The following is a 24,623-nucleotide window of genomic DNA, read 5'->3' on the forward strand; positions in this document are numbered from 1 at the left end:
GGAGGGGTTGGGGGGCTGGGGCATGAATGCATGTATGTAGCCGGCTGACACACTCGCACATATTTCACATTTACATTTATTCATTTAGCAGACGCTCTTATCCAGAGCGACTTACAGTAAATACAGGGACATTCTCCCCGAGGCAAGTAGGGTGAAGTGCCTTGCCCAAGGACACAACGTCTTTTTGTACGGCCGGGAATCAAACCGGCAACCTTCAGATTACTAGCCCGATTCCATAACCGCTCAGCCACCTGACTCCCTACTGTACTATCTGTACTGTAGAAGCCTCACGCACAGAGTGGAGACGGGTTGGCCAGGGACACATGCATGTCAATAAGCAGCTATTGATCACTGTTGTATTGATTCATGCAGCACACATGCGGAGGGTGTACACTGATGAACTGATAATGTACAGGATTCATACCCCTGACATTTACTCATCTCTTATGCATGCTGTTCTGGACCTCCAGAGTACACGCACAGTGCACATAGCAAATCATCTCGGCAAAAACACACACATACTCACACGGGTAAACACACACACAGGGAGAAACACTCACACACACAGTAAATAACAATCTCCCGTTCCCTAAATCCCATCTGAACCATAAATCAGCCATAACCCAACCCTAATGCCAGAGCTTCCGTGTTAGTAATGTGTTAACCCTGCGGCTAAGGACCGTAAGCTGGTTATCATCTGAAGGCCTGATATTTCACCACAGCATACCGCAGACAGGTCTCTCTCTCTCTCTGTCCTTCTATCTGTCCATTTATCCACGTCTGTCCCTCTCTTTATCCATTTATCTATACACTATATTGAATTTTTTCAATATAGTGGAAGTTTCTTTGTTCGCCCGTTTATCTATCCCTTTATCCTTTTGTTGCTTTATTTCCCTGAGTCTCTGTCCCTTTGTCTCTCTTTCTGTGTCTCTGTTTTTGTCTGTCTCTCTAAAAGACCACCAGTCTTCCTGCAAGACCACCAGTTCCGCTATAAAACCACTACCCATCTCTCGACACCCCCCACAAAACAGACTGGAACCGCAGGATGGAAGTCAGTGGCTGTGTCAGTGTATGTGAGTCTCAAGCAGCACATTGATACAGTGTTTGTACTGCACATCACCATAATCAAATGTACAGTCCCATCCATTACATTACCCATCCTACGGCAAGCCAGGAGTTAAAAACTCATTTGGTAAAAGAGACAAAAGGCGTCGGAGCCAGAAGAGAAATCAATACAGCTAATGTGATTTAATAAGCAGCTCTTTTATCTCCTGTGACGGCCACGTTCTCTGATAGATATCCTATGCTGCTTCGGCAATTTCGTTTGGATGGCATTCAGCGCAGAGAAGGGAGGAGCCATGCCGGGACTGTGGATTGAACGTTCCTGAACGCCCAAGCGTTGAGTCTTCCTGGCTCACATAGAGGAGTGCTGTAATTCAGAGGCTCTGCAAATAGGAATATAGACCACTGGAACTCAACTCGTGCATGGAGGTTGTGTGTAAAACAAACACACATGCACACACACATACACACACAGGCGCATCTCTATTGACATAGACGGGGGACCCTGGAGGGAAATTAAATGAGAATGATGATGAATGAGACAGTTTTATGGACGGAGGATGGGAGGATTGATGTTCTTAGAGTGTGTTAAACTGTCATGCCTTTAACACAGAGTAATGAAATCTCTCCATTGTCCTATTTAGGAAAGGCAAATGGGAAGTCAGAGGCATGTGTCGGGAGTCAGGTGGCTGAGCGGTGAGGGAATGGGGCTAGTAATCCGAAGGTTGCCAGTTCGATTCCCGGTCATGCCAACTGACGTTGTGTCCTTGGGCAAGGCACTTCACCCTGCTTGCCTCGGGGGAATGTCCCTGTATTCACTGTAAGTCGCTCTGGATAAGAGCGTCTGCTAAATGACTAAATGTAAATGTGTGGGTGGGTGCATTAGGGACACTTGTGCAGGCTCCACTATATGTGTTTTACCTCCACATGTGAGGCAAGTCCCAGTCGTCTGAATAAAAAGTGAGTGTGTGTGTAGGTGTGTTTGTGCACGTGTACGTGTGTGTTCCAGATAGCTCAGGAGCTCTGCCTGCAGTGAATTATTCAACACTGAGAAATTGCTAAAATAGCGAGTCAGCAAAAAGATTACAGCTTCTGTCTGCCAAGAGTGTAGGGAATGAGGGAGTGTGATGACAGAGAGAGAGAGAGAGAGAGAGAGAGAGAGAGAGAGAGAGAGAGAGAGAGAGAGAGAGAGAGAGAGAAAGAAAGAGAAAGAGAAAGAGAAAGAGAAAGAGAGAGAGAGAGAGAGAGAGAGAGAGAGAGAGAGAGAGAGAGAGAGAGAGAGAGAGAGAGAGAGAGAGAGAGAGAGAGAGAGAGAGAGAGAGAGAGAGAGAGAAAGAGAGAGTGAAGAAAGCTGAAACAGAGGTATGGATGAAGAGTTGAAAATAAATTGAAAATGAGGGACCAAACAGATAAAGAGACATTTTTGACAAAGTGAGAAAGAAAGAGAGAGAGAGAGAGAGAGAGAGAGAGAGAGAGAGAGAGAGAGAGAGAGAGAGAGAGAGAGAGAGAGAGAGAGTGTACATGCACGTCCAGCTGTGGTGGTAATGTCGGAGAGAGAATAACAGATGGAGTCATTACCTCCCTCAGAGAACAGCCATTTCATCCATAAATCAGCAGACTGACGAACTATCAACCTCACCTCAACATTACCATAACTACCTCACTGTATTATATAACTCACCACAACATTACCATAACTACTTCACCACAACATTACCATAAGTACCTCACTGTACTACATACCTCACCACGTTACCGTAACTCCCTCACAGCAACATTATGTCCCTGTACTTAGTGTAAGTCGCTCTGGATAAGAGCGTCTGCGAAGAAAATCACTAAATATAAACATTACCGTAACTACCCCACTGTATTATATACCTCACCATAACCATAACGACCTCACAACACTACCATAACTACCTCAAATTGTAATGGAGTCCAGTTATAATGCAGGTGTCAACAAACCAGGTTCCACTGTCTGTCCGTAAAAGAGCTCCATCTGGAATGCTATATAAGTGCATTCTGACCCAGTGCATCACAGTTCTAGAACACAGCCACCTTAGATACAACAGAGAATACTGCAGTCTTCAAACCTCTGATAAAAAGAAGATTTCAGAAACATGTACAAATGTATGGATGGTGAGACAAGTCATGACCTGAGTCCAGAGGCCAGACTCCAGGGTCTACACCCCCCCTTCTTTACCTTAGGGGAGTCAGGTGGCTGAGCGGTTAGGGAATCGGACTATTAATCAGAAGGTTGCCAGTTCGATTCCTGGCCGTGCCAAAAAATACATTTGGCAAGGCACTTCACCCTACTTGCCTCGGGGAGAATGTCCCTGTACTTACTGTAAGTCGCTCTGGATAAGAGCGTCTGCTAAATGAGTGAATGAGTAAATGTAAATGTACCTTCCACAGAGCAGGGCAGAAAACCCCAGACCTGTGCTGCACCATAACCTCAGACAATGCACAAGACACAGAGCCAGCAGCACCATCTCAGTCATGTTGTTGAAAGGGAGCGTCTGCTAAATGACTAAAATGTAAATGTTGTTCTACTGTCAGAAAGGGTGGGGAAAGGACAGGAAGAAAAGAACGGAGGCAGAGCAACAAAAAACAAAAAAGCAATTTCCATAAAATGGATAGAGTCTCTCAGAGAGATAGAGATGGAGGGAAAGGAAAAGAGGGAGGAAGAGAGAGCGGGAGAGCGAGGGTTGTAGAGAGAAAGAGAGATGCAGGAATAGTCTCCAGGGGTTGACATTATCTTTAATTGATAGGAGTGAGGGTGGCCATGTTAGGGCTGTAAACTTGAAGAATGGGGGAATGGAGAGAGAGAGGGAGAAAAAAGGAAGAGAGACTGATAGATGCTGGCGAGTGTCTAAAGCTGTGCAGACATTCTGTGTGTATGTATGCGCATGCTTTTGCTTGAGTATGTGGTGTGTACGTGTGTGTGTGTGTTGTGTGTGTGTGTGTGTGTGTTGTGTTCCAGTATCACGCTAGATTCAGCAGGATAGTCATTCAGTGTAGAAGAGCAGCACAAATACGACTTGTGTAGGATCCCTGTTAACTCCCCCACTGAGAGTCACACCACCAGCTATGTCTCGCACACTCCCCCATTCTCTCTTTCTATCTCACAGCACGGAGAGAGGGATCGAGGGATCGAGAGGGATGAGGTGCGCATAACATTGGAGATGTATTCATCCTGTCTTCCTCCTCAATCCCAGTGCTCAGCAGGAGATGAGACAATACTGCTGCCGTCTAATAGGTGCACACCAGATGAGAATGCAGGTCTGCAACCAATAACCTTCCAAATCCCCATCTGAGGTGCTGTGTGGGCGGGCTTTGCACATTCTATTGTTCCAAGCACGCCAGGCAAACTAAATTGAGCCCAGATCGAAGTGGTTTGTTAAACATGTTGTCTCCCTTGTGAGGATGAGAGGATGATCGAGGAGGGAGAGAAGAGGACAGTGAGAGAGGAGTGGAGAGATTTTGCAGAGAGAGAAACTGTCCCGGAGCCTTTAGGACTAGACGAGAGAGATTAGAGAACAAAACAATATCCCTCCTGTCTGATTAGTAGAACATATCTTCCTCTCTCTCTCCATCACTCTCCCACACCTCAACCCCCTCCCCCACCCACCCACCCTCCCTCATTCCCTCTCTCCCTCCCTCTCTTACTCAGTCTCTCTCACTCCCTCTCTCCTCTCCTCTTCTTCCCTCTCTTCCTGCATCCATCGTTTCTCCTCCCTCCGTCCCTCCCTCCCTACATTGTTTTCTCCCTCCCTCTTCCTCTCTCCCTTCCTTTCTCCCTCCCTTCCCTTGGCATTTATTCTATTGGTATTTCTATTCTTACTACTGCATCAAAATACTCTCTGTCTCCTGACACTGGGAGGCCGGTGAGGTCTGTAGCGGAAATTTGTCTGAGAATCAATCGTTAAACTTGTTAAATGGAGGGTCAGATGGCTGAGCGGTTAGGGAGACGGGCTATTAATTAGAAGGTTGTTGGTTCGATTCCCGGCCGTTCAAATGACGTTGTGTCCTTGGGCAAGGCATTTCACCCTACTTGCCTCAGGGAGAATGTCCCTGTACTTACTGTAAGTCGCTCTGGAGCGTCTACTAAATGACTTAATGTAAATATAAATGTCCTTCAAACTCACATGTATTAAACAGAACAACCATTAGGCCAACAGAAACATCTTTGACACACAAACATAAGACAAAAACACAAAACCATCTGGCCATGAATCAGATGGGATCAGAAGTAGCACACGCTCGCAAAAAAAGTCAAAAAGTCATGAAACCCCAGGAGATGACCATTCCAAATGGTCAACTGTCCTTGTAGGGTCATTACATTTACATTTAGTCATTTAGCAGACGCTCTTATCCAGAGCGACTTACAGTAAGTACAGGGACATTCCCCCGAGGCAAGTAGGGTGAAGTGCCTTGCCCAAGGACACAACGTCACAACGGGAATCGAACCAACAACCTTCTGATTAATAGCCCGACTCCCTAACCGCTCAGCCATCTGACTCCCTCATTAACCCACACTCAGCCTGTGACCATTTGCCTTGCTTTCCCACAGACAATTCATGACATTCTAATCCAACATTAAAAGGCTACTATCAGTATTTCAAACAGTTTATTCGCCACAGCCGTCTCTTCCCCCTTGCTCCCCCCACACCACCCACACCTCACCGGTGTCATGGATACTCTCCATCTCTAACTTTCTCTTTTACTCCCTCTCTTCTCTCCCTCTCTCTCCACACTCTTTCTCCTCACCTATCTCCTTGTCCCCCCCTCCTCTCTCTCTCTCTCTCTCTCTCTCTCTCTCTCTCTCTCTCTCTCTCTCTCTCTCTCTCTCTCTCTCTACTTGCCCACTCTCTGTCTCTCTTCTGTCTCCCCTCTTGGCCTGTGTAGGTCGGTGCTGAGCTCACCTCAGTCTCCTGTTAAACGGGCTAATTGGCATGTTGTCTGGGGAGCAGGGACAGAGCATATGGAGCCTGGCAAAGCACCCCTCCATCACCCTCCCTTTCTTCTGCCCGTCCTTCTATTCTCCACCCCACTGTGTTTCTTCCTCTCTCTTTCTAGCTCTTTCCTTCTTTCTCTACCTTTGGCATTCCTCACCAACCTTTTCCCCATCACCCGTCTTCCTCTCTCCCTTTCCTGTCACAGTATTCACAGTTGTATTCTCCATATTATTCACACTCCACGTTCACACTTAACACAACAAGACTGTCTTTCAGACTTTGTCACACAAACACACACAGGCACATACACAGACTCACACACAGACACACACATGGACAGACAGTCACAGTGTGGGCCTTGGCTGTCTGACCACTAAGCTCACACCCATGCAGACATCACCACCAGCGCTATTTCACAGTCATCATTTAACACAAACTCAATCTGAGAGCTAGCACTGCTAACACACAGCTATCTCTGCTAAACAGACACTGCACATGCTAGGCTAAAGGCTTAGCCTGTGCAACTTCTAACATGGCTAATTGCTAACACAACTATCACCGCTAAAAAGACACTGCACACGCTAGGCTAAAGGATCAGCCTGTGATACAAACAGCTATAAACACTGAGTGGCTAAGAGAGATGGCAAAAGTACACACATCCTTCACTTAAGTAGAAGTACCGATACTCATGTTTAAAAATACTAAATTAGTACTTTAAAATACTCATATAAAAAATAGTCAGTACTTCAACACCTTTTCACTCAAGTAAAAGTAAAGAAGTATGGGCTGTGACATATACTTAAGTAAAAAGTAACCATTACTGGTACTACCCATTTTAGTGTCACGCTGGTAACTGGACCTCACATAGGGTTGCCAACTTTGTCACTATGAAATAGCCAACGGGACAAAAGGTGGACTGCCACAGCAGTGCGGTTTGGTTTTGTGTGAATACAGGCCTAGAGTGTATCGTTTTCAGCCATTTTTCATAACGATAGCTATATGGTGAATTGGCCCATTTACGTAACGTATACTGACACGTGTGAGGGGGGGCTGTGATTGGACGATGACAGTAAAAAGTTGTCCGAAAAATGAATAGTGAAGTAATACCAGATAAATCTACTTAAGTACAGTAACAAAGTATTTGTACTTCATTACTTCCCATCTGTAGCGGCTAAGTCCTCGGACACAGCCTAATGTTCAGGTTCTAAGACATCAAACACATGGAACCATTTGAATCCTCTCTTGACAAAACACTTATGTTTCCAGCTTTGTATTTGACACAGTGTTGGGGAAGCCTCTTCTCCTCATCCCATCTCAGGAAGGTGATTGTCGGACTTGCCTTCCCTTGTCCCAGCTAAAGTGCAGCGACCCTCAGATCTGGGCTCTCCGACAGCAGCTTGACCCCCCACCCCCCCACCCTGTGAGCTTCTGCCCCCAGAACAGGACGGACTTAGCTAGTTATCAGAGGGATGTTGATTTAGCATTATCTGCAGTGATGCGCGCGTGGCAGAGTGCTGACTACAAAGCCTTCCAGTCCAGCACCTGCCAATAGATGACACCGGCGCCCTCAGTGGACTCTGACTGAATACATTACTCCCTGGTGCTCCACACTGATCACTCTCCTCACTGACAAATCACACCAGGATGCCCTTGCTGGTGTTTGTGTGTTTGTGTGTGTGTGCACCTTCCCTTCATGGCATTGATCTTGGGGTCTAGGGGCTCTGAGGCGTGACTGGACAGATAGTGCCTTCAAGGCAATTAGCCTCTGATTAAACACACACACACACACACACATGCATACACTTCAAAAGTGTCTGAAGCTTTTACTCCTCTTGTGTTCAGACCGAACATTGTGACCAGAAACAAGACCCGTTTTATTACTCCCACCCACCTCCTCTACAGAGCCTAATCCACATCTTCAGATCACGGATCACATCAACGTCTGTACCACTCCCTGGAAGCAGGGAGACATTACATTACATTTAGCAGACACTCTTATCCAGAGCGACTTACAGTAAGTACAGGGACATTCCCCCCGAGGCAAGTAAGGTGAAGTGCCTTACCCAAGGACACAACATCATTTGGCACGGCCGGGAATCGAACTGGCAACCTTCGGATTACTAGCCCGATTCCCTAACCGCTCAGCCACCTGACCCATGGAGAATTGAGAGCTGCTGCTGCCCACCTGACAGGACAGGAGATGAAGGGGTGTTGCCTCCTCCCATCACGCTGTGCCGCTGTTGAACCGGCGGGCTGACACACTGAGACCCACAGCACACACACACACGCTCACACACACGCACGCACATGCAGACACACATGTCAACACACACACAGGCACACACGTGCGTGTGCACACTCACGCATACACACAGATGCACATATGCGTACAGACACACATACACAAACACGAGTTCGCACACACATACACGCAGATTGACATGTGCACAGGTGCGGGCACACAAAGGCACACGCGTCCACGTGCGCACACACACAAACACATTCAGATATAGGCGCATATACACTCACAGATACACGCACCCAAACACTCACTCCTCAACACCTGCGACACTCTGAGCCACATCTAATGACTTCCTGTCTCTTCAGTCTTTTTCCAACATCCAAACTATCTCATTCTCTCTCCCTCTCTCTCTCTCTTTTCCCTCCCTTTGTTTTCCCTTCAGTTTGAATGCTCGCTCTCTCATCAGTAGCTGTCACTGATCCTTTAGCTCAATGCACTGCCTCTCCAATTTGTAAAGTTATATTTTTGTGTGTGTGTGTTCACCTTCGCATACATGTGTATGTAGGTGCAACCTGTGTGTGTGTGGTTAAGTGAAAATGCTCAATAATGTAAGTTGATAAAGTACTTTGACTGTTAGAGTGTGAGGGCAGATTTCAATTGAGTCATGAAATAGCTGAGAAAACCAGATGTGCAGGAATTATAGAGGAAGTAGATTGGAAACTCAGAAGAAGTGTTCCGCCAAAGCATTTGTTTTGAGGTCTGTTAAGTCACAGTGGACTGATGTGTAATACCATATGACTCACTAAGATGGACTTCATGTACTGGGTTAGGATTAGACTACAGGCTAGTACTGACCTGACTGACTGTCTCCACTACTGTACTGAATTGTACAGTACAGCTCCTCTTAACCTCACACAACTCTCCCTCTCTCTGACTCTCTCTCTCTCTCCCTGACATACTTTGTCATCCTTAGGACTCTGTGCTCAGCTTGTGAGGCCTGAATGACAGAACAAGCCGCCCAGTAACCGGGGGAAACGGGGTGACGTCACACACACCCTCTCTCAGGCTTAGTCACAGACAGCAGCAGCACCCTAAATCCTTGCACGCATTCACACACTCACACTCACACACACACATACACTTACACACCGCACACACACTTCCACAGGAGATTAGGAATCCCAGTGTACATCAGCAAGGTTTTTTTTGTTGTCACATTCTCATTCAAACACACGCACGGACACACACACTTTTGGCTTCTCCTTCCTCACACATTTTGTGGGCTCCTCGGTCCTTACAGTAATTGTATTTGGGGGGAGGCGAGTCAGCAGAACCAGTATAAGCTGGCATACAGGGTTACATGGAGGCTGCTGCCGTACTGGCAGAGAGTCAGGCCTCCACTGCAGCCTGGCACACACACATGCACGCACAGGCACACATACACACACAGATGAGTTTCTTTTCTTTCTCAATCGTCCTCTTAGCTCCCTCCCTCACTCTCACACACTTTTCCATTCTCCATCTCTTTCCTGTGCTAGTTATTTCTTTTGTCTTTGTCTTCCCTTCTCTATCTCTTTCTCTTGCTCTGTGTCCTTCTCTCTCTTAAACTCTCATCCTTCCCTCTACCCCCCCCCCCCTCCTCCTTCATCCTGTCATCTCTCCAAGGGCCTGAGGAAGTAAAGATTCACTTCATAATAGGAACGATCATAATTACTCTTAAAGGAGCCAGGGAGGTTCACCCACTTCTGGTGAACTTGTGCAAGTGTGTGTTCCGTTCACATTCAGATGGTAGTGTGTTAACTTAAAGATAAGGTACAGTGCTCACTTTTACACAGGGGGAGGGGCTGGCTAGGGTGGGGTGGGGGGATCCTAGTTTCTTATCCCCAAGTCTGTTTGATAGTCCCTTGGCAACACACAACAGTGCAGCGGTCCTTAAAAAACATGGCGAGCTGTCTCTGAAGACCGCCCCTCCTTCCATAGACCCCCCCTCTCTGCTCCACCCACAGAAGAGTAAACCTGCTTGTACTACTGGAACATGCCGAGGTATGAATTATGAAAGCAAGGGTTTAAAAGGACAGTTGTGACACGACTATCTCTTTCAACGTCTCTCTTCCTCTCTCTCTTGTCAACGTTTTCTCCCTCACTCCATTCTTCTCCCTCCGTCCCTCATCTCTCATTGTTAGTCATTTGCACTGTATTTTCATTTTCTCTTCGTCCTCCCTCTCCCGCTCTGTATCTCGCTCTCTCTTTCTTGCTCACTCTCACTCCATCCCTGCCTGTTTCTCTTCCTCTGTTTCCCATCCTCTCCATCTCCCTGCATCTCTTCTGTCCTATCTCGCTATTTCCCTCTCTCCCTCTCTCTCTTTCTCTCTCTCTCTCTCTCTCTCTCCCTCTCTCCCTCTTCCCTTCCTAGTTCTCCCTCCATCCATCCATCCCTCCCTCCTTCTCTCACTCACTCCCTCCCCCTCTCCCTTAGGGATCTCTATGTTTTATTTAATGGAGCAGTTACAGGCAGAGAGAGAGAGGAATCTCAAACAGATATCCTCCTTTCATCATCTCAAAGTGGGTCAATGACAGAGAAGAAGGGATGGGGGACAGATAAGAGAAAGCAGAGGAATAAGAGGATCGAAGTCAAAGAAAGAGTGTGAGACAGCGGAAGTGAACAGTTGACGAGAGAGAAAGACAGAGAGGGAGAGAGAGATAAGAGAGAAGCAGTGGTGAGAGGGTGAAAAGGATAAGAAATATGAAATTCTCTGAATCAACTGTTGGCGACCTCAACCGGGTCAAACTGAACAACAATTAACGGCAACACTCACACACACAGATAAGTAGGAGGGGTTAAGGGGGTTAATGAATATCTCAAACACATGCCAACACACACACACCTGGAGATTGATGAGTTATCCAACTGTGTCCTGTGTTTGTGCGTGTGTACGTGCGTGCGTGTGCCTGTGTGTGTGTGTGTGTGTGTGTGTGTGTGTGTGTGTGTCTGTAAGAGACTGATAGCTCAATGAGGTGAGGGGACAGCTTTATGTCCTCCTAATGGGGCCATTACCCCAGAGTGTGTGAACCCTTGGGGTCGAGCCATGCTTCTAAAACACACACACAGACACAGACACACACACACATGCACCCCCACCTACCCACCCCCACTGCCCACACACACACTAACAGCCTCCCATACATCTATGCTCCCCCAAAAAACAAGAGGTTAAATGTAACAACCAGACACACTGCCTGTTTAGTCCATCTCTCACTCTGATTCTCCTGCTCTCTTCATGCATTCATCTTTTCTTTTCTGTGGTCTCTTCCCTCCATCCCACCCCTCTCTTTTTCTTGAACTGTCCCTTTACCTTGCATTCTCCCTCTCTCCATCCATAATTTGAAAGGAAAGTGACCTTTGAAAAGGATTATTCCCTCTCACTCAAGTCAAAATAGGCTACAAAAGGCACAATGCACACACACACTCACATACACACACTCACACCACCCCATCACTGTCTGATAATAGCCAAGAAGATTTCCTTTCCTGTTGTTATGAATTCAGGACACACACACACAACACCGCCACATCACACAGATAATAACCAAAATGTCCAAGACAAAATGAGCCCTTTCGAAATAAAGCTTCATTACCATAGCTCTATCTGTGTGTCTGTGTATGTGTCTGTGTGTGTGTATGTGTGTCCTAAAATCATGGCAACTGGACAGGAAATGCAATTAAAGGTGTCCTTGGGAACATTTTAATATGTGTGACCGACACAGTCCACATCAACTCCACATCACTCGGCTACACTGTCAGGCTTGATTATATGTGTGTCTGTCTGTCTGTGTGTCTGTCTGTCTGTCTGTGTGTGTGTGTGTGTGTGTGTGTGTGTGTGTGTGTGTGTGTGTGTGTGTGTGTGTGTGTGTGTGTGTGTATATGTACATAAGCTGTAAGCAATCATAAAAGGTAGATCACTGTCTATCAAATTTAGAGAGGTGCCGACAAGATAAACACACGTGTACACACACAGAACAAAACACACACACATCCAGGAAGCCCAGGCTGGTGATTGGATTAGAAAAGCTAAATATTGTCTCATCGTGGTAAGCAGCCGTGTGTCTGTGTCTGGTGTGTGTGTGTGTGTGTGTGTGTGTGTGTGTGTGTGTGTGTGTGTGTGTGTGTACAGCATGTGTGCATTCAAAGCATGGACAAATTCAAATTTAAACAAATCTAAATTAATCGAACAGGGTATCCCCTCACAACAGTACACTGTCCTGTGTAGAGATATTATACTGGTCAAAACAATGCAGAACCAAATCCAAACTCCAACACAGCAGTGTTGTGTTTAGCCAGATGTCCAGAAAGATCCGACACAGTCATGTCTTATGAACTATGGTCAAATTAGAACAGCCATGAAGAATGAAGAGGTTTGCTTTGTGGCGCACAGACCATGTCACCGCTGGAACCTAATCTGCACCCATAGTCCAGAGACAGAGGACAGGAGTTTGAGAGAGAGAGAGAGAGAGAGAGAGAGAGAGAGAGAGAGAGAGAGAGAGAGAGAGAGAGAGAGAGAGAGAGAGAGAATGAATGAGAAAGAGAGACAGAAAGAGAAGGAGAAAAAGAGCGAGGAGAAGGAGTGAGAGAGAGAAGGAGAGAGGTAGAGTGAGAGAGAGAATAAAAGAGTGAAGAAGGGAAAGGAGAAAAATAGGAGAGAAAGATGAAGGGAGGTGGGCCGTTGGCCAGTAAATTAAGTTTTAATTGAGGGCCCTAATTACGGTTAACACTGTTATCACAGTATTACATCATCTCCAGAGGTTCAGCACTCTGCACTGCAGCAAGAGAGCGAGGGAGAGAGAGTGTGTGTGAGAGAGAGAGAGAGACAGACAGAGATACACACGGAGAGAGAAAGAGAGAACGGAATATAATTCTATTGAGCGCGTATCAGGTCCATCAGTCAGAGATATTGAGAGACACCCGGTCTGCTATTACTCTCCAGGCTTCCCCATTGTTTCATGAGACATCCCATTTCACTCTCATTTGATAAGCCTTCACGATATATTCTGCTGTCTCTGTCTGTGTCGCACACTGGCTGTGTAGCTCTTACTGACAGACACAAGGCAGCACACACACACACACGCACACCAAATACACACACATTCGCGCATACACACACACAAATGCATAGAAGCACAGGGCACAGGGCACAGGAAGACAGGCAAGTAGACAGGCAGACACGCCACAGAAGTGTCTTGGAGGAGCCTGTTTAGAAAGACTGTGATGGACCCCTGGGGGTGAGATACACGCTTCGCCACGGGGGCAGGAACATCTGACAGCACAGACAAGGTGTTAACACTCCACTCTCTCTCACACACTCACACCCGTCAGACACTCACACATCTTTCACATACATACTCACCCTCAATAAGGCCCTCAGAATAACAATTCCGACTGTGTACACACAGAATATATAGACAGACAGACAGACAGAGAGAGAGAGAGAGAGAGAGAGAGAGAGAGAGAGAGAGAGAGAGAGAGAGAGAGAGAGAGAGAGAGAGCGAGCCATGTTTTTTTTTAAAGTTAAAAAAAAAACATTTTAAAAAATACAAAAACTATGTGGACGTTGTTTACTTCATAAATGTGTTCACTGTGTTAATGGACTGAGGATGGGAGTAGGATTCGGTATTCGGTTTCGGATACGGCCGAATCTTAACCAGTGGATTTGGTATTCGTCCGAACCCCAAAAATCTGGATTCGGTGAATCCCTAATAAATAGTAAGACTGACTTAATTTGACTTAAAAGTGTCTATGGCAAGTCGGACTTTAAGTTACATTTAAGTCTAAGACTAGGTCTATTTTTATGCAACTGGCCCCAGAGCCGTGGAAGGAGGGAGGAGAAGAAAGAGGAGAGATGTGTCATCCAGCACATATGTATGAGAGGTGTTATGGCTCCGGGTGTGGTGAGGGGGCATGACATTACCAGAGGAGCAGTGGAGGGGTGGGGGCATGATTAGTCCTGTTTATCTCTCACCCTCAGGCCAACTACCACTGTCCTCCTCTGTACAACACTAGCGGAGCAATCCTAGCCTCTGTGTGTTTGCGTGCTGTCAATATTCAAGGAGGAAAAGCAGGACATGTTTGCAATGTTGAAAGGATGGTTAAAACACACACACCACATGCACTCCATTTGGCTGCTGGCCATTGATTGTGGGCGGTGAGTGTGTGCGTGTTTGTTTCAGGGATAATCCTGTGAATCACTTTCCTTCTGAAAGTCAGGAAACCAAACAACAAATACTTAAGTCCAGACAGCCAATCATCTTCGGGCCTTCTGTACCACTCGTGCACCTGTCTCTTCTACTCTCTTCTCCCTTCTTTTCTACCCTTTTTGACCTGCCATTCCCTCTAATCTACCTTCTCCTCCTCCAATCTCCTCCTCTCCTGCACCTTCATCTCCTTTCCTCTCCTCTACCTTCCTCTCCTTTCACTCACTCTCCTCTACCCTCCTCTTGTCCCCTGACACTGACGGCCGGTAAGAACACTCCAGTGTGTTCAGTGAGAGAGGTGAACACATTTACAGGCACGGCAGTCGTTTGTAAGAGTCAGGCCACCAGGCCAATGAGGGAGTGCTTCCCCAGACCTGGCTGACATCAGAGGGCAGATATGGCAGCTGAGGGTTGAGAGGCACCAACAAATATTAATGTTTAAAAAACACAATAAGTTCCTGTCAGTTGTAATAACAGAATAGCGTGTAGTATGTGTGTGTGTGTGAGAGAGAGAGAGAGAGAGAGAGAGAGAGAGAGAGAGAGAGAGAGAGAGAGAGAGAGAGAGAGAGAGAGAGAGAGAGAGCTGTAATAAATTGAATGGACTGCAGGCAGAGAGGTGTTTAACAGAGCAAACTTTAAGTCTTTATCAATAGCTAACCCTACTTAGTGTTTAGTACTTCTCTGAGCTGTGTGTGGGTGTGTCTGTGTGTGTGCATGAGTGGGTGTGAGTGTGTGTGTGTGTGTGTGTGTGTGTGTGTGTGTGTGTGTGTGTGTGTGTGTGTGTGTGTGTGTGGCCGAAGATGGAGAGAGAACATTGTAACCTCCCAGGCTAAGCACACTCCATCGTCATCTCAGCTAACACGTAAGCATGTAACCTTAAGGAATGCCATGAACTCATTCTACCTCACAATCTGACGACGGAAACATATTGTTCTTTGGTGTGTGTGTGTGTGTGCGTGTGTGTGTGTGTGTGTGTGTGAATGTGTATGTCTGTATGCCTTGTAAGTAAACAGGAAGTAGCGAGGGGTTGTCTCTATCTCCGAGTGCGTCTTCATCTCTTCGAGGTGGGATATTCAGCCTCCAGTAACAATGTTAGCTCCTCTGCTGCTCGTCAAGGTTCTGATGTTCTGGAGTGTTTGCACCCCCTCACACACACACGCACTCACACACTCCAGCGAAGCACGACTCCTCAGCTCCTCAGTGTCAACGCTCCCATAGAAATCAGTCTGTGTATGTCTCTATTGAAAGCTAGGAGAAATAGAGTTCCACAGTCGAGGCCATTACACATTGGTCCGGAGCACGGTCATTCTCTGAGAATAATGATCATTTAAAAAGAAATAAACGCAAACTCATCATTGAGTGGTTTGCTGGAATGATGATTCAAAAGAGTTTTCTGACTATCAGTGAACTTTGAAAACTGTCACATTGTGTGATTTTGACTTCAACAGCGGGTTACCAAGGCAACAGGGAGGAGGCGGGTTAGGAGGCTCTACTTATAGGAGACGTCAACCTCACTCCCATCCTGCTGTGAAGAAAGCTGATACAGGTGGAACATGCATACTTACCCACCTGCATGCCTGCCTGCCTGTCTGTTGGTCTGCCTGCCTGTTTCTTTCTCTGTATCCTTGTCTCCCTGTCTCTTTGTCTCTTTGTCTCTTTGTCTCTCTGTCTCTCTGTCTCCCTGTCTCCCTGTCTCCCTGTCTCCCTGTCTCTCTGTCTCCCTGTCTCTCTGTCTCTCTGTCTCTCTGTCTCCCTGTCTCCCTGTCTCTCTGTCTCCCTGTCTCTCTGTCTCTCTGTCTCTTTGTCTCTTTGTCTCCCTGTCTCCCTGTCTCTCTGTCTCCCTGTCTCTCTGTCTCTCTGTCTCTCTGTCTCTCTGTCTCCCTGTCTCCCTGTCTCCCTGTCTCCCTGTCTCTCTGTCTCCCTGTCTCCCTGTCTCTCTGTCTCTCTGTCTCTCTGTCTCCCTGTCTCCCTGTCTCTCTGTCTCTCTGTCTCCCTGTCTCTCTGTCTCTCTGTCTCTCTGTCTCCCTGTCTCCCTGTCTCCCTGTCTCTCTGTCTCCCTGTCTCCCTGTCTCTCTGTCTCTCTGTCTCTCTGTCTGTCTCCTAGTCTACCTGGAGTCAGGTGGGCAGCAGGTGGGCGTGAGCAGGCAGGTAAAACCCATTTTGCTCTGCCCTCTGGGAAGACTGACCTAACTGCCGCCAGTCCCCTGAGCTCCCACACTCTGCAGCCCCATTTGTCAACGCCGACCCTGAAACACTCCTCCGCCTTCCCCCATCCATCTTCCCTCCTTCCTCTCCTCCTCCTCTCCTATTTATACCAGCCAGTCCTGCCCGCCTGTCTGTCGGAGAGCCCAAAAAAGCCCCACAGGCTGGCATCGCAGCCAGAGGGAAGTGGAACAGCAAACTAGTTTACTCTCTCTTACAGGGAGCAGGCTAGAACAGGTGCTGCTGAGGGGGTAGGCTGGTAGGGTGTGTGTGTGCGTGCGTGTGTGAGTGAGTGATCAGCAGAAATGACTCACGCCAGACCTAATGGTAGAGAATGGATGCAACAACGCTGCAAGACTTTTCGTCTTTTTGGACTCTTGACCCAGCGAGGAGGTGAGAAGAGAGCTCGCTGATTTCACTCCTCAATCCCCTTTTTCAGAGAGTTTCACAGTCACCTTGAAGACCAGGGGGACCCATTCTGGCGTTGCGCAGTGTTAACGCTAGTATTAGCAGAGTGCTACAGTAATTACAGTAAGACATGCCTGGGGAGTGGAGGGGGGGGGCAGTAATACAGGGCATACCCTGTCTATTCACTGACTGAATCATATCAGCAATAAGCAGATAGTATGGACTTAATTAAAGCAGCACTTAAATGACTGTCCTATTTCCAGACTCCCTCTCTCGTCTTCACTCTTCTGCCCCCCCACCACCACTCTATCTCTTGTTCTATTTTTCCCTCTCTCTTTCTCTCTGTCTTTCTCCATCTCTCTTTCTCCCTCTTTTTCTCACTCTCTGTGCCTGAAGATTCTATAACCACTGTCCCCTCTGGCCTCAATAGCATGCAATCACACTCAATATATCTAACGCCGCGCACACACACTTGCCCACCGCACTGCTACCACACGTACTAGCATACTACACATTACACACACTAAACCCACTGCTACCATACACAGCAGCACATTAAACTGTTACACTGAGGGAGGGGGGGGGGGTTGAGGGTTGATTTGAGACACTGTTCCAATGGATTTGTTCCTCACAGTAGAACGTAAAAGGCTTCAACCAGGCTCTGTCAGCAGAAGACAACTGTCTCTACTCTCCACCATGACACTCAGTCTGGAAGCCATGTCGGCGTGGGGAGCAGACAAGTAGATCCTCCGGTCGGACAGGCCTGGAGCGGTTCTTCACAAACGGCAGGTGTTGTGGTGGAGGATGCGGGCGGACGCGCAGGGATCTGTCTGTTCTGGAGCGTTTCTTCCGAAGCTTTACACACTGTAGAGCTCTCCGCCTCAGTGGCCCCGTTCGCAAGCTGTGTCCTCCTTTTCAAAGTGGAAGTTTTAATAGCGAAGCAGCGTGCCAATGAAACATGCACAATAGCGTTTCCTGAGAGCCGTTGTTCTTTGCTTGCTGCCCAGGGACACTCCTTCAATTCAGGACCCCCCTCCCTCCCTCCCTCCATCCATCCTCCCATCCAGAACAATTAACATTGGCTTTATCGTCCGTGGGGTGCTCATTCATAATACACACACAGTGTCTGAAACTAGGGAGAGGCACAAAGGAGGAATATTTAATTCATGTCCTCTCCTCCATTCTCCATGCCCTGTCTTTTTGTACAGCTCACTGCCCCCGACAAGGCAGTCATGCAGAGTGCTAGGCTAGGGTACGCTAGCGCTAAGGGAAAGACTGGTCTATTCTAATGGATTTGTGTTGCTACGCTAGGGAAGCGCTACACTACGGGATGCAAAAGCCCGATTCTAATGTCTTTGTGTTCACTGCAGAGCCACTGCAGAGTAACATGTGTGTGTGTGCTTCATGTGCTTTTATGTGTGTGTTCAGGAGCGATAATAGGAAGTTCTAAAAGGCAAGAGGTCTGTTTTCATTTTGCAATTCCATTAAAAGACGCAGAGGGAGTTAAGTAAAGGGGAGAGCAACATTTGTGGCAGTAGGGGTACATTAGGTTCAAAGAAGGAATGGCAGTGATGGAGACTGTGTGTGTGTGTGTGCGTGTGTGTGTGTGTGTATGTGTGTGTGCGTGTGTGTCAAGTGTGCGTGCGTGTGCGTGCGTGTGCGCGTGTGTGTATGCATGCGTATTTGTGTGTGGGAGTATGTGTGCTTCTGTGTGAATGTGTTTTAGCATTATCAAAGAAAGTGCGAGTGCACTGCCAAACCTACTCTCAGGTCAAAACTATTCTGGAGGGGACTGGAAAGTCCAGACTGCTGGGCTAACCAACACTAACTACTACCCCAATTAAACAGCCGTACGCTCAAGGACTTCCCTCGAGCAGCAACCACGAGAGGTCATTACTTAGGTCTCCATTACCTGGGCATAAGAACAGCCGTGGATACACACCGGGCCCTGAGAACACACACACACACACACAACACAGGACCAAGACACAACAACAGATATTTTACAGGCGAGAGTGTGTGTGCATGTGCGTGCGGAGTGCCCGTATGTTTTCCCCACCCTCGTTTGCGTAATAGGCCTTATGAAGATCTCCTGGATGGTTCGAAATCTGCCGTGGGGGGGGGACGGGGGACGGGGGGACGGGGGGACGGGGTCAACAGTCAACGAGGCAGCAGTCAGCAGCTATCCGTCAGCATCAGAGGCTGTCCAGGGCCTTATCTCTCCCCCTCGCCACACTACTTAACCTGGGTCATGAGGCTGCCTGGGACTAACGCCTGGGAACAGGCCCGCCGTTCCAGGCCACACCAGACACACACATGCCGGGAGAGAGGTCAGAGGAGACTGTCGTGTTTGTGCTGGTGCCACACAAACCAAGCATAGAGTGGAGGGTAGAATAGAACGGGATGAAATGGAATGGAATAGAATAGTAAACAAATACGCGTATGCGTAAAGACGCACACACACACGTGTACTGTATTTGTTCACTCTCTCACATCCCCACACACACACATGCAGAAGGGCCTCCCCCCTGGGGTGTATTTGTTTACATGGTTTGACAGCAGTCAAACAGATCCTAATTACATTTACTGGTTATCGAGCCTCCTAGTCACACACACACACACACACACAAACACTAACAGATTAGCCAGACAATTGTATGTTTATCCTTGCAATGACAAACGTCCACCAACACACAGACAATACACACACACTCTGGTAGTATTGATATGCAAACAAGTGCCTAGCCAAGGACATTGTGTCTATTGTGACCGCAGTAGTTTACAACCTAGATGAAGTTATCTAGTTCTAACAGTAGGTACCAGGAATGGTCTTCACTGAACATGCACTACTGTATACATTATTACTGTACATAACTGTACTGACTACTGTACGCAAACTAAACAACTACTGTTTGTACATTGTCATTGTATATTAGGTACTATTGTATATACTACAATGGAATGTATACAATTGTATATACACTAATATTGTACATCCATTAGCAATGTACATAAACTAGCAGTCCCTACACGAGTGCTGTAATGTAACTTGCTGTATGTATGTATGTATGTGCTGTGCTATGTATGTGCTGCTGAGGTTCAGGTGAGAAACTACCCTAGGCTAGGTAACTACCCTCACACACACACACACTCACACACTAACACACTCACTCAGATACTCTCCCACCACACACGGGGCAAACTCTGTTGCGTGACAGAATTGTTCTCTCACAGAGTTCTGCACATGCTCCCCAATCCCTACTGTATGTACTGAGAGAGAGAGAGAGAGAGAGAGAGAGAGAGAGAGAGAGAGAGAGAGAGAGAGAGAGAGAGAGAGAGAGAGAGAGAGAGAGAGAGAGAGAGGGAGAGAGAGAGAGGGAGGGAGGGACAGAGAGAGAGAGAGATGGAGGTGAGCACAGCAGCGTCTCTTATTGGCCTAAACATAACCCTGAGGTTTGGGACTGAGAGAACGCTGCACGTCGCCAAACAAGCTCAAACTACACTGCACAATTACTGTGCTTTCCTTCCGCTGCATACACATAGGTGCACACACACACCACAAACACTGTGCTAGCTACCGCTTAACACAGCATGAAAGTGAGAGATGGGGGGGGGGGTGCAGGGACCAATGGAGAGAGAGAGAAAGATGAGCAGAGATTGAAAAAAAGTGATTAGGGAAAGAGAGAAAGAGAGAGAGAGAGAGAGAGAGAGAGAGAGAGAGAGAGAGAGAGAGAGAGAGAGAGAAGAGGGAGGGAGGACAAAAGTGGGCCCATTCCCCCAAACAGCTTTAAAATTGATTCCACTTGAAAGCTCAGAAGCCATTTTTCATCCAAAAGATCCCTCTATCTAGCAATGGGAATAACTCACACACTCCGACACACACACACACACACATCCATCTCCCAGGGAAAGAGAAACAAAACAATGTGATCCAACCTTGCTACCAACAATGTAACAAGCGCTATCAAGGGAACAGAAACCAAGCATCTTCACTCAACGCTGAAACAAGATGTCTGACTACAGAATGACACGGCCACTGTCATTTAAACGTAAGACAATACACACACAAGCACCCATACTTTACACACACACACACTCCAGCGCCAGAAAAAGCAACAGACTTGTAGTTCTGACAGGAGAAGATGGTCTCATTAAATGAGATTATGGTTCCAGCCAAACCAAAACAAGCATCTCAAGTGGATAATTGGACAAACTCATAAATGCAATAATAAAAACTCCCTCTCTCTCCTCCCATAGCAGAATGCTATTCAGTTCTAACAGGCAGTTCCAAACGCAGCAGGGTGGGTGTGTGAGTGTGTGTGTGTGTGTGTGCGTGTGTGTAATGATACAGCCTGAGGGAAGATAACAACTATGGATGAATAACATCCCTGGATCATTTTGTAAACACACAGCGAGCAGAGAAATTGACACACACACGTAAGCACACGCACGCGCACACACACACACACACACACACGCACATTTACATCCACACACGCACACAACACAAACACAGTGCAGCCTGTCAATAAAAATGATCCGAACTTACAGCTCGTTTGCTGGGGATGTATCTCCTGTTCCACGGTTATGGATCAATATTTACACAAACACGCTCACTAACTAAGGGACTGTGTGTGTCACCAGATCAGTTAAAGAGAAACACTGAGTGAAAGTGTAGGTGTATGTGTGTAGGTAAGTGTGTGTGTGTGTGCGTCCGTGCGTACATTTGTGTCCATGTGTGTGTATACGTGTGTTTGTCTGACACGGAGGGAGGAAACTTCATCATTAAAGAGAGGTACTACCCTGTGGGTGGATTACTGTGAAATATCTCTCTCTTTCTCTCTGTATCTCTGTTTCTTTCTTTCTTTCTCTGTCTCTTTCTTTATTGTCTCTCTCTTTCTATGTCTCTCTCTCTCTTCACTGTCTCTCTATCTCGTTCTCTGTTTCTCTCTCTCTCTGTCTGTTGCAACTGAACATCAGCTCCCTCATCAAGAAAGCACAACAGAGGATGTACTTCCTTCAGCAGCTGAAGAAGTTCAACCTGCCAAAGACAATGATGGTGCACTTCTACTCAGCCATCATTGAGTCCATCCTCACCTCCTCCATCACCGTCTGGTACGCTGCTGCCACTGCCAAGGACAAGAGCAGACTGCAGCGTATCATCCGCACTGCTGAGAAGGTGATTGGCTGCAATCTGCCTACCCTCGAGGACCTGCACACCTCGAGGACCCTGAGGCGAGCGAGGAAGATTGTGGCCGACTCCTCCCACCCTGGACACTCCCTGTTTCAGTCACTCCCCTCCGGCAGAAGGCTGCGGTCCATCAGGACCAATACCTCACGCTACAAAAACAGTTTCTTCCCTTCCGCTGTTGGCCTCTTCAACAAGGCCAAGGGACCACACTGACTCTAATGACTTCCTGCTTAAAACACACTGCTTTTTGCACTGCATTACAAAATTGTATCTTGTACATTTGTATTTTTTGTAATATTTGTATTTTTGTATTTTTATATTGTAATTTACAGCAACTTATATTTTATTTTATTGTATATTTAATTATATTCTAATCCCACTTAGTACTGCTAGTTCATGTGCCCTTAGTATAGATAGTCCACATATTTAAATTTTAGGTCCCTATATGTTTATTGTATGCACCTTCCTGCCAAAGCAAATTCCTTGTCTGTGCAAACTTTCATGGCGAATAAATCCCATTCTGATTCTGATTCTGATAGAGGATGTATAACTCATTTTTGAGAATGTGTTCATATAGATGTGTTTCACAACTTTTGTTACTTCGTTCTAGTGTGTGGTTTTGTTAATGTGTCTTTGGTGTTGGGTTTCATTTTTTGTTGGTTATTGATGTATTGGTGTGCTCTCTGGGGCATGTTGATGTGGTATGGAGCATAGTGTAATGTCCAGCCAACCCGTAAGGGAATAATTAAGGTGTCTTCATTCTCTGTTCTCTGTCTCTGTCTCTTTTGTCTCTTTCTTTGTCTGCCTCTCTATTTCTTTTTAACCTTCTTTCTCTTTCTCTGTCATGCCCTCCTGTCTCCCCTAGGCTGTATGGGGGGGGGGGGGGGTAGAGCCACACAAACACACATTAATGTCTACACATATTTCCAGAATCTCACACACTAGATTCTAGACATGTAGGGTTCACCATCTTCAGTAATGTACCCATTTACCGATGTCTGCATGCACCTGTTGGTTCCATTTTGTACAGGGATGTCCTAACTTTGAGTCACGAAAAGCCTCAGGAAAAATCCTTCCCCTGAACTATTGGCTCTGTCTGATACACAAAGAACCAAACAACCAGTGGAACTTCTCACCATAAATAACTTCAATGAGGGACAGCCAGTCTGAAAGTGCTTTGCCATGAACAAGACAGAGCTACAGTAATTGTTACTAGAGATTGCTAGGAGAGTATGTGTCGATAACAGTTTACCACGGGAGGAACATGAGGCGAATGACCAGCTCCTGGCTTTCATGGACATAATTACACAGCCAGGAAGAAAGGTAAAAAGAACTGTCAATATTAAAGCATGATATATTCTAACAACTGTAGTTTACATCCTGTTTGGTAAGGAAGTGCCATACCAAGCAGAAGATGTGGAGAGCCGCTAAGTGATTAATAATGTATTGTTGACTGCTCCATAATTCAATAACAGTATAAAGACGTATGGATAGGTCTAACACAGAAAGAAGCTGCCATATTTATCTAATTAACCAGCTGAGAGAAAGACTGGTCGCCTCCACTCTCTCTGTCTCTCTTTCTCTGTCTCTGTCTCTTTCTGCCTGTGTGTCTCTCAGTGTCTCCCTCTTTCTCAGTCCGTGTCTATCTCTCTGTTACTCTCTCTCTGTTTCTCACTCTAAGTCTAAGTCTTTCTCTCTCTTGCAGTTCTGATAAGACTCTCCTCGGGGCATGGAGGCATGACTTGACTCACAATCCCAAAAAGCTATCAATGAAGAGGAGAAGAAAACAAACACACAAACACACACACAAAGAGGATCTCTTTCATGCAAACACACACATACACTCTTTCTCTCTCACACACACACGTATAAACATGCTGAGGATTACTTTAATCTGCATGCAATCCACAAGGGAGCAGAGGCAGAGGCACCTGTTAGACTGAAAAGACTCTCTGAGGAACATGGAGAGAAACCAGAGGAGGAACCAGGAGAGGAACCAGGGGAGGAACCAAGAGTTGAACCAGGGGAATCAGTTCTCCTGCGTTTCCTAGAGAAGAGATCTGGAGGGAAACTGGTCTAGCTGCAATTCCACCGTGTAGGTGTGTGTGCATTTGAGTCTGTGTGTGTGAGAGTGTGTATATGGCAGGGGTTTACAGGAACTTGCTGATATGAGGTTTTCTAGTGCATGTGGTCTCCGTACATTCTTTAAAACCTCTCCAGTCAACCTCTTGTCTACTGCTCTGCTACAGCCCAGGGATTATCCATGCTCCTCTTTCTCCCTCTCTTCACCCTCAATCCCTCATTCTTCACACAC

General features: G+C 46.8%; 1 protein-coding gene across 1 annotated transcript in view; it reads right to left on the reverse strand.

Annotated features, from left to right (window-relative positions):
* The window catches only part of grin2aa (glutamate receptor, ionotropic, N-methyl D-aspartate 2A, a), a 67,404-nt gene that overhangs the window by 41,726 nt on the left and 1,055 nt on the right, over positions 1-24,623 (reverse strand).

Source organism: Osmerus mordax, chromosome 3 (assembly GCF_038355195.1).
Source record: "Osmerus mordax isolate fOsmMor3 chromosome 3, fOsmMor3.pri, whole genome shotgun sequence".
Lineage (NCBI taxonomy): Eukaryota > Metazoa > Chordata > Actinopteri > Osmeriformes > Osmeridae > Osmerus > Osmerus mordax.